The sequence below is a fragment of the Limulus polyphemus genome, unplaced genomic scaffold (assembly GCF_000517525.1).
Source record: "Limulus polyphemus unplaced genomic scaffold, Limulus_polyphemus-2.1.2 Scaffold96, whole genome shotgun sequence".
NCBI classification, from domain to species: Eukaryota; Metazoa; Arthropoda; class Merostomata; order Xiphosura; family Limulidae; genus Limulus; species Limulus polyphemus.
In genome coordinates, this window is record NW_013665706.1 from 143000 (window position 1) to 153711 (window position 10712).

The 10712-nt window shown below is 33.5% G+C and overlaps 1 protein-coding gene across 2 annotated transcripts in view; it reads right to left on the minus strand.

Annotated features, from left to right (window-relative positions):
- The window catches only part of LOC106469421 (dnaJ homolog subfamily B member 6-like), a 62101-nt gene extending 52807 nt beyond the window's left edge, over positions 1-9294 (minus strand). For both annotated transcript variants that reach the window (XM_022398634.1, XM_022398641.1), the window contains exon 1: positions 9215-9294. The gene's annotated coding sequence lies outside the window, so the exon portion shown is untranslated. The remainder of the gene's footprint in view (positions 1-9214) is intronic.
- Positions 9295-10712: the final 1418 nt, after the last annotated feature.

The window sequence follows — 10712 nt, forward strand, 5'->3', positions numbered from 1 at the left end:
TCATAAACCTAAAATGCTTACATGGCCGAGTTAGAGAAAATTTAGGTAATTAGGCTTAGAATGATGAAATGTACGTAATCTCTATTCCTCAATTATCAAGGGCCAGTATATACAGTCTATGACCAAATGGTGATAATGATTAAAAGAAATAATTTTCTTTTACATGCCATCAGTGTAAAAGAATAATAATGTAAGGTCTTTTTTCTTCAACTTTTTTTTATAGATCATATTTCGGAACTATAAATTAATGGGCTTTAATATTTAATTTAATATAAATATGTGCTCGTTATCGTATAGCTTATTTGGCAACTTGGAGAGCTTTGTATGGTAGTTCTTTGCCACTTTTATATTGGAGAAGGAATGTGCTTACTTTACGTAACATTTGCAGAAGAGGAATAATTTATTTTACCTCACCGTTAGAAGTTCCTTGTCACCTTTGAATTGTGGTATGCAAGCATACATTGCATTTTCTACGGACTTATTTTAATGTAAGAATTTCATAATTTTTGATTTAGTCTGATTCAATATAGTTTTCACACGTAGTCCAGAAAACCATTGGGTTAGTTTAATTCTAGTTACCTTTGTTCTTTTGTAGATAATACCCTCCACCCGAAAATAAATTGCTGCAATTTTGCACATTGTGTAAGCAGTTCAATGACAGCAGTGTCCTTCAGTGGCCAAATAGATGTTATCTAGATGTTACGGCTTTAACTATGTTGAATGAGAACGAACATATACGTAAGTAGTTCTGGTCGTTATGGGCAAATTCGACGTTTATTGTTAAGTAAGAAGCGTTGAATTGACACAATTCTTCTTATTTTTCAAAGTGAGTCAGTCGACGAAAATATATCTTGATAGACTGCAACTGCTGTCTTATTCATTGATCTAGTAGAAGGCAACAGCCCAGTATCCTGATATAAGTATACACACTGTGTTTGTATTTTTAGATATAAATAAGTACTGTTTTACACATGAACGTAGCCAGATCTGGGAGAGTTTCGAACGACCACTCCAATATAGTAAAACAATCTAAAAGGTCCATTATCTTCTAACTTTTTAAAATAAACATTTGACTTTCAGGTAAATTTTGAGTAAGAGAATAAGTCCATGTTTTTAAAGACCTACACCATTTTATAGTGCTGGCTATGCCCCTGTTGCACTTTATATCACGTGCCCAATCTCTTCATTCTATTAACTTAAATTCAGTCGTTTAGTCAACTTCAGATTCACTCTGTAATATAACTGAACCTAAAATTATTTGAGCAAATCAGTCAATCTGAGAATACTACAGTATTTTAAAAGCGAATATACTTATTGTACATTTTGATACAGAAAGTTTATTTTATTGTACTGGGAATGGTACTTGTTTTACGTCACGTGTTGATTTTTAAAGTCATATTTGTATCGGGGAAGATTTAGTTATTTTTCATCGTGGTTAGAAGTTCCCTGACTTTTGCGTATTGGGAACAAAATGTACTTATTTCACGTCACAGTAAGAAGTTTTGTATTGCAGAAGGAGGAAGTATTTGTTGTACATTGCTATTGGAAGTTTCATGTTGCCTTTGCGTTGGAGTGGGTGAATTAATTTTTGCAGAGTTGGAATTATCTTTTCGTCGATGTATTGGAGATATATATATTTAATTCTAAATCATAGATTAACACTTAGAGAAGAAATATATAGATAATTTACGTTATACTTGGGAAGATTTTCATGTGTTATAATTCTTCTGACAAGTTTTATAGGCGTTAAGTAAATCTGAAGAGGAAGAGGTCCGCCTTTTTTTTTCTTCGAGGTAAATCGGTTATCTGCACCGTGCTAACCGCAAGGATCGAACCATCACTTTTAGCATTATTACCCCTCAAGGATTACCGATGATTCAGCGAAAGTAGGCAGACATCCGTCAATATTACACTTTACTAATTATCGAATACTTTATAAGGATTGAATTTTGTTAATCCTTATAAGATTTAACCCTAAAGAAACCCTGAAACTTCAGTTAAATTAAGATGAGAAAATGTGACTTTTGTTTCTACTTTTATCATTTCATCTCTTCATCTGGAAATGTCTTATATAGCTAAAGTACATAGTGAGATGTTGGATAAATGTGGACCCAATAGCAATAGCTTAAAAGCATTCTTTATGAATTACTTTTAAATCAACTATGTATTTAAAACGTTAATTGTATGGTTTATTAATAATACAATGACACTGATAATATCACTGTGTTAACGTTCATAACACTTTTATAAATAAATATGCAATGGATGATGACGTCAAGGGTATACATAAATATATATGAGAGAATTATGCAAGAGTCTATCGGCGATGGTATGTATGTTTGCATAATTGTGCATAAATATTGATGATGTATTGATTGTAGTTTATTTATGTGTTTGTTTGGGTGCTATGTTTATCCATGCGGGGCAGGTGTATTCAATGATGGGGCGTATATATGTTTTGTATGATTTTTATGATATTGGCTGGTGAGGTTCCATGGTTTTTGCCGGTTAGACTTCTTGCATAGTTTGTGCGTTTCCAAATTTTTGTTGATATGTTATTTATGTGCTTTATCCACGTTAGTTTTGAGTCAAAGGTTAAACCTAAAAATGTTGCCTCGCAATCTGCGTGTCAGCTAGCACCAGTTTTTCAAGGGGTTTATATGGTATCCGGAAGGGTTGAAGTGAATGCGACATGGTTCTTGTAACGTCGCCCTTTCTGCCTGAGCTATTTTTATAGATCAGTCATCCAATATTTTCCCTCAAGTATCTCTCTGATCTACGAAGTTGTTGCCCACTTAAACTTTATTTGTTCATTTTGTTTGTTTTTGTTTTAACGCGAAGAAACACAATGGCTTATCTGCGCTTTGTTCACCGCAGGGAATCGAGCCCCGGATTTTAGCATTGTAAGTTCATAAGCATACCACTGATCCACCAATGGTCTTTGTGAACAAAGTTTACTCGACCGCCAGAAGAGTTATTGTAAACAAATATATAGTTTTGAGATTATTCCCGCACTGATATAACCAATAACACTATGCATGTTCGATATAACATACACAAATAAAGATTAAAATAAATAAATAACAAGCGTCCACATATTTGTTCATGTTCTACAGCTATGATCGATATCTGTGGTGAGCACAGCATATATATATATAGTATATTGTGTGACTTTGTACTTGCGAACTAACAAACAACAAAAAAATTAATACTTTGCATGCAAATATGTTTGTAGTAAGCTTTTCTTTAACATCTCTTCAACTTATTGTTTTACTAGCTGGAGTATCCGCCTCCTTGGATGGAAGTTCATGATTAATGAAAGGTCATCTTAGATTGGTTGTTTGGCATTTAATGGCGCAATACAACTAGGCTATCTGCACCTTTATCTTAAAACATGAAATGTTGCTTCCTTTATATGTAATTGTAAAAACGCAAAAACACCCATGAAAACTGCAAAACACAAAATGTGAAACCGCAAATTTACATGTATCTCCACATCGACCAAACAAACTTTCATGCCAAATCTAGTAAAGATCCATCCACAGGGGGCGAAGTAGTGGTAAAAAATACAAAATACGCCCATAAAAACTGCAAAATGCAAAACTGAAAATTTGTATGTACCCACGCATTGACCTAATGAACCCCCATACAAATGTTGGTGAAGATCCATCCACACCCTGCGAAGTAGTTAGATGGACATACAACAGACAGTACTATTACATTTATATAGATTAATTAAATTGTATATTTTTCTTAAAGTTTCATGCTTACATTATTTCTTAACTTAAATACGATGTATACTTTTATTTCATCAATGGCCTTTTATACGTGGCGGCATCTATTGGCGACACCCCAATAAAGGTTAAAATCAAAGCTAAAGTCATGATACAGTCATGAGTGATGTGACGTTTAAAAAGCAGGTCATTTTAAACCATTTCTATAAACCTATATACCACGATGTTCGCGATAGGAAAATAGGGACACAGCCTGAATTCTTCACATCCACTGAGAAGCAAAGCTGTCTTACAAGCTTTTGTGCTTAAGTCATGTGAATATTTTACCATGTAAGGAAATTCAGGAGAAGACGATTCTACAAGAGAATACTCTCCGGTTTTTTTTTCTACACCATATTACGGATTAATAAAAAAAGCGGTTAGCAGAAATAGTTATGCCACATAAACCAGTGTCAGCTTTAAAATAAGATTTTTGGTTTTCTTGGATGAGAGTGCCCATAAATAGTATTATACATACTGATTTTCCAAACATTTATCTTAATAGAACAAAAAATTAAGATATACATAAGCCTTACAAAGTGAAACACCCTACTGGCACTAATGTAAAATAAGTTTTATTCATAGCTACTTTCATTGTAGTATTCACAATTTTAAACTGCGATTTGTTTTTGTTAAATTTAGCCCCCTATTTTAATTCACAGTAACTTTTGCCTTCGGTTACATATTTGGTTTTTAAATGAAACTTTTATTCATTAGTGTTTTTAGCATTTTTTTTCCAGCATAATTTACTTGATTAGGAAATTACACAATTTTTGTCACTAAACTTAGAATGTGACCATGGATTTTACTTAATGATGTCTACGGATTGTATTTTATGGGTATATTTGTTAGCCTGCCTATACTCTCAAGGAATGTTAATTTGTTTATATTTAAGCACAAAGTTACACAGTTGGCTATCTGCATTGTGTTCATTGCGAGTACAATCGAACCTCGAGTTTTAGGGTTATAAGCTCTCAAGCTTAACGCTAAGCAACCGGCGGCGGTTGAATACGAGTTCTTTTTCTACACTTTTTTATTCAGATAAAAGAGATAATTTTACTGCCTTGATATGTTTAACTATAGTGAAAGTTGTCTTCCTTTTGACAAAGAGTGTTTGTTGAAATCTTTATTTTCTTAAATAAACTATATACCTTCATTATTGACTGAAAGTATAAATGTATTGTGAGTGGTCGAATACAACCTATTTTGAATATACATATAAAAGTTTGTTTTATATGTTATGGTATCCGGATGTAAGTCTAGTAGGCTTAACTAAATTTTGTTTTATATGTTATCATGTCGATGTAAGTGCAATAAGGCTGACTGAGCAATGTCTTATATGTTATCATGTCGATGGTTTTTTTTTGTTTTTCATAAAATGTTAAAGGGACAAAAAGGAGCTTATTAGCCCATCAAGGATGTCCCTTCAAACCACTCTACTATAACCATCCCTTAATTCTCATGTATTCATCCAATCTTTTCTTGAACTCAGTTAAATTTTCTGCCTCCACCACCCTTGAATGCACCTCATTCCGAAAGCCAACCACCCTGCAAGTGTAGTAAGGATGACTGAGTTGTGTCTTGTATGTTATCATGTCGATGTAAGTGCAGTAAGGCTGACTGAGTTGTGTCTTATATGTTATCATGCCGATGTAAGTGCAGCAAGGCTGACTGAATTATGACTTATATGTTATCATCCCGACGTAAGAATAGTGACGCTGACAGGACTGTATGTTACGTATTACCATGTTGATGTAAATGTAGTAAGGTTGATTGAGCTGGGTCTTATATGTGGTCATGTTGATGTAAATCTAATAACTTGAACTGAACTGTTTCATATATATATGTTGTTATGTTAAGCGTAGTAACGCTGCCTGAGCTATGTTCTATATGTCATCATAACAATATAAAAACACAGACGGTGAAAGAACATCAGAATAGAAATTTACCCGTATTTAGTATCACTTCCTTACCTAGATAGAAGAGCTGTTATTTTGCATAAAGAAAATACACATTCATCAACAGATAAGATGCCCTTTAGAAATTTAACAGTTAAGTAGGACTATTATAAAGATACAGAATGACAAAACGTAAATTTTCAAAATCTGTTCAACTTCCGGTTTATACTCAATAACAAATAATACTAATGAAACATGACGAAAGCACGCTCAAAATTCTGCTCTTCTTCTGGTTCTGGGACAGATACTGTTAGTGAAACGGCAGGTTATAAAAACACTATATCCTTTATCACTAATATTGGGATGAACTCTCAGTATGACAACATTTAATTTTTTATATTACTATTATACATTTACTAAATTTTCTATAAAATCCATTTCTAAATTATTTTATTTGTTTTTCATACTGAATGATATTAATATTTTCTAGTTCTCTATTTCTATATGGTATTTCAATTTGTTCGTTTATTTACGAATTTCGCGTATAGAGATACACAGTAGCTATCTGCACATAAACCGTTCATAATATTGAGTTGATAGATTAGAGGGAAGACAGCTAGCTAACAGCACCCACAACCAACTCTTGGGCTGCTCTTGTCTGATCGAATAGTGAGATTTGGCCGTTATCCAGAGCTTCAAAGTGCGAAGAGTGTTTTTTACGGCAACTAAGCAGACGTTTAACGTTGCTTGTATTTTACAGTACATTTTGTTTTATCAGTACTATAATATTGTTTTTGGTTGCGGCAACTATAACCCACTGAGTCACAGTTTTTTATTTAACCAGTGCTTTACTTGCTATGACCATTTTTACATTACCAAGTGACTGGCAGTTTACAGTTACTTAGGTAAAAAATATAAGTACTTCCAGCTTAGATTATTCAAAAAAAGTCTTTAAGAAGTCATGAAAAATTATGTACAATTAAACGGACTCCGCTAAATCGCTTTTACATTATCCACGTTTTTCTTTTTCTTTGTCATTTTCCTCGCTCAAAATATCAGAATGAACCGGAAACGGCTTTCAGAAAACAAAAAACAAAACAAAAACAAAACAAAAAACGACTAGACAAACAATTTTTAATCTCCAATTATTGCAATATAAAATTGAATTCGTACATCTCAGGTATATTATAACAAAAACAGGTGAAAGAAACCAGGCCTTGGAACCTTAAAGGCACTTTTGAACCATGTAAGTATAAAATTTATCCAGACACTAAAAAAAAGAGAAAGAAATAGCGTTGTCTTTTTTTTTTTTTTTTTTTAATTTCGCGCAAAGCTACACGAGGGCTATTTGCGCTAGTCGTCCCAATTTAGCTCTGGCTCTGTGGCGACTCAAGCACACATTTAAATTATAACCATTTATTATAGAATACTCTGACTTTTTGTTTCTATGCTCCTAAAACCAATATCTACAATTTGATTTCCTTCTTATCATAAAGACAGATGCAATTTCCTGTCAAGTATTTCCGATTAAAATTAACAAAAGACACTGCTGTACAAACCACTTAGAGACAGAAAAAAAGAAGAAACCTTTCAGTTCTTATCCTCATTACATGGTTTAAGTGTCATATTACCATGTGCTTTCATGTCATGTTCGCAGACTTTTAAAATATGAGTATATGGACTAAGACTAGAGAGCCTTATGATAATATACGCAGGAAAATCGTTGACGTGCAATAGGAGGATTCCAAGTGGTACACTTTATTTTATTAGGTTATCTCTATAACAAAATAACTTCAAAAGGAGGCATATTAAGTGGCACAGAGAAATTATTTTACACTGGGCCAGTGGTAAGTTTACGGATTTACGACGCTAAATGCCGGGGTTCGATTCCCCGCGGTGGACACAACAGATAGCTCAATGTGGCTATGCTCTAAAACAAACAAATAAACAAACGGTTCAGTGGTAGAACAAATAAAATATTTTAGTTTGAAAACGAAGTGACATTTGAAACAGTTTAAAATATAAATAATTAATACGAAATAAAAGTGATAAAAACTGAAAGATAAGGAGAAAATTTTAGGGTGTTTCAATGGAGCAAATGCAGTTTTAAAGACTAACTTTATTACACGCATAATACATGGTCCTCATAATACAGACATTTAAACTAATAGTAATGTGATTTTGCTTTTTTGATGAAATTAAATGTTTGCTAAGAATTGTTGTTGCTTATAGGTAGAGTTTGGTTATTCAAAGTAACCCAAAGAAAAGTTAAAATGTTAGATATTTAACTGCCAAATTTAAATATACCGGTGAAATTACGATTTTATTAGAAAAAAGTGAATTATTAACAATTTCTAGTGTGTTCAGTATTTGTGTCAGTTGGTAGAGCACTCGCATGTAGTGCGAGAAATCACAGAAAAAAAGAAACTTTACTCCACACATACGGGTAAAGCTGCGTTTTAGCACCTCATTTTCAAACTTTTCATGTAGCAATATCCAACGTGTATATCTCTTTCAACGGTCCGGCATGGCCAGGTGGTTAGGGAGCTCGACTCGCATTCTGAGGGTCGCGGTTTCGAATCCCCCGTCCCGCCAAACATGCTCGCCCTTTCAGCCGTGGGGGCGTTATAATGTGACGGTTAATCCCACTCCTCGTTATTAAAAGAGTAGCCCAAGAGTTGGCGGTGGGTGGTGATGACTAGCTGCATTTTCCTATAGTCTTATACTGCTAAATTAGGGACGGCTAGCGCAGATAGCCCTCGTGTAGCTTTGCGCGAAATTCAAAAACAAACAAACAATCTCTTTCAACTGTTCAAACGCAGTTTTGGGCATGAGAGGAATTGTTGACACAAACTTTGTTAATTTATGATATTCATTTATATTAATATAATTTTTGGGAAACATCGAATTCAAGTTATGAAAGAGATTAATGTGAAATGTTTTATTAAATATCCAGAGGTATAGAACTTTTGTTTTTCCTAATAACATTATTATATTGTATGGCTGTAATTGTCTCTGGTTATGCAATCAATATTAAGGTTTAATTAGAGAAAAACTGGTAATAGTCAAACGTTTTGAAACTTCACAGAAAATTGATGGTGATTTTATATCTTCGCTTAATCATGAAGTCAGAATTTGCACACTAAAGATTACTTTGAATTTGAGTTATTGATTATTACTGCTCATTTAATTATAATTAATGTGACTACTCCCTTGCTAAGTCATTAAAAGATAATCACCAGAAGAATCATGCCTGTAAAACTGCTATCTTGTTACAATAGTTAATATAATTTCCCTAAGTTACTTGAGAGTACTAGGTACTTTTTGTGCATAATTATTCTATCTTTTTTTTGTCAACTAAACAATATATCAAAAATAACAACTAAGTCAATCCACGTGTCAAATAAATGCCTATTACTTTTCATACATTAAACAATATTTTCTTAAAGCCAATAGGAAACACTAAATCACATTTTTATTTTCATATGAGGCTTCAAGTATGCTAACGGCTTTATCCACAAATGAGTTTAGAAAATATCTTACCGCGGATGGTGTTCAGAAATGGCAATTCGAGTCAAGGCTATGTTTTGATGATCAACGTTCTTTTCAGTCTAGTTTGAAAAAGTATTTCACACCGTTGCTAGAACTCGACTATCAGTTCTTTGCTCCGCTTGGAGACTAAAGAAATTTTGTTTTCTCGGTTAATGGATTTTCTGTATTCAAGAATAGTTTATGACAACGCCATCTAGTTGTTAACATATTTATTTGGTTTCTAAAAATCTGCGCTATTATTTTTTATTCAAGCACTCAGAACAGACTATAACATTACAGTCTTTAACCTATCATCTTCAAAGAAAGATTTAATTCCCTTGGAAGGAATGTACATTAATTTCCTTCAATTTCTAGGTTTGCCATATTATACTCACATTATACAGTTTTTTTTATAATTAATTATCAACGCCTATGTGAAAAATTGTTCTAAATTGGTTAAAAACATATTATTTATAAACAATACCAGTACTAGAAGTTGTGCAATTCTTTTAATCCTTAGTTAAAATATTACACTGAGGTCCCTAATGCTAGATTAAACTACTAATTTGAAATCTTAGATAAATAGGCTTCATAATTTATCATAAAGATGGTGAAATATTTCTCGAGTTTCGAACCCAGGAAGCATATATAGGTGTCTAGAGATTATGATAACAAATTGATCAATTTTTATTTATAAATATATGAAGTATTAGAGCAGATACTGTCTGCGTTACACGTGTAAACAATTACGCAAGGTACACAACTGGTAGCATATATAGGTAGTAAATTCAATGCTCTTGGCTTTTGAAACACAAGTAAACAATTATGTTAAGATGGTTTCAAGACACCTTGTACTTAACAGCTTCGAAGGTGTATAATGATAATTTGTTTGTTCATCTATATGTAAAAACATTTGACGCATACAAATAACAGATTTAACTTTTATGTTTAATTTTTTAAGGTTGAAAGATTTGGTTGTTTATTCCTAAACGCAAAGCTGCACTAAGAGCTATCTGTTCTGAGCACACCGCAGAGACTGTGACTGCCCTCCGGCAGCTCAGCGGTAAATCTGAAAGCTTGTAACGCTAAAAATCGGGTTTCGATACCTGTGATGGGCACACCATGGATAGCCCATTGCGTAGCTTTGTGCTTAACAATAAACAGACAAACAAACAGAAACAGAGACTGAGATCTGAATTTGAACGTTATAACTATAAACTCCTCAGCTTACCGATTAACCACTGATTGAAGGGTAGTTCTTTTGTCTTAACGTGATAAAGGATAGGTGTATGAATTTAATGATTTATGATTTGTGATCTGTTGCCGGAATAATGCGTTCCGCACTGTGGGGTGTAGGTACGTTGTAAGAGTGACGTTCCGCACTGTGGGGTGTAGGTACGTTGTAAGAGTGACGTTCCGCACTGTGGGGTGTAGGTGCGTTGTAAGAGTGACGTTCCGCACTGTGGGGTGTAGGTACGTTGTAAGAGTGACGTTCCGCACTGTGGGGTGT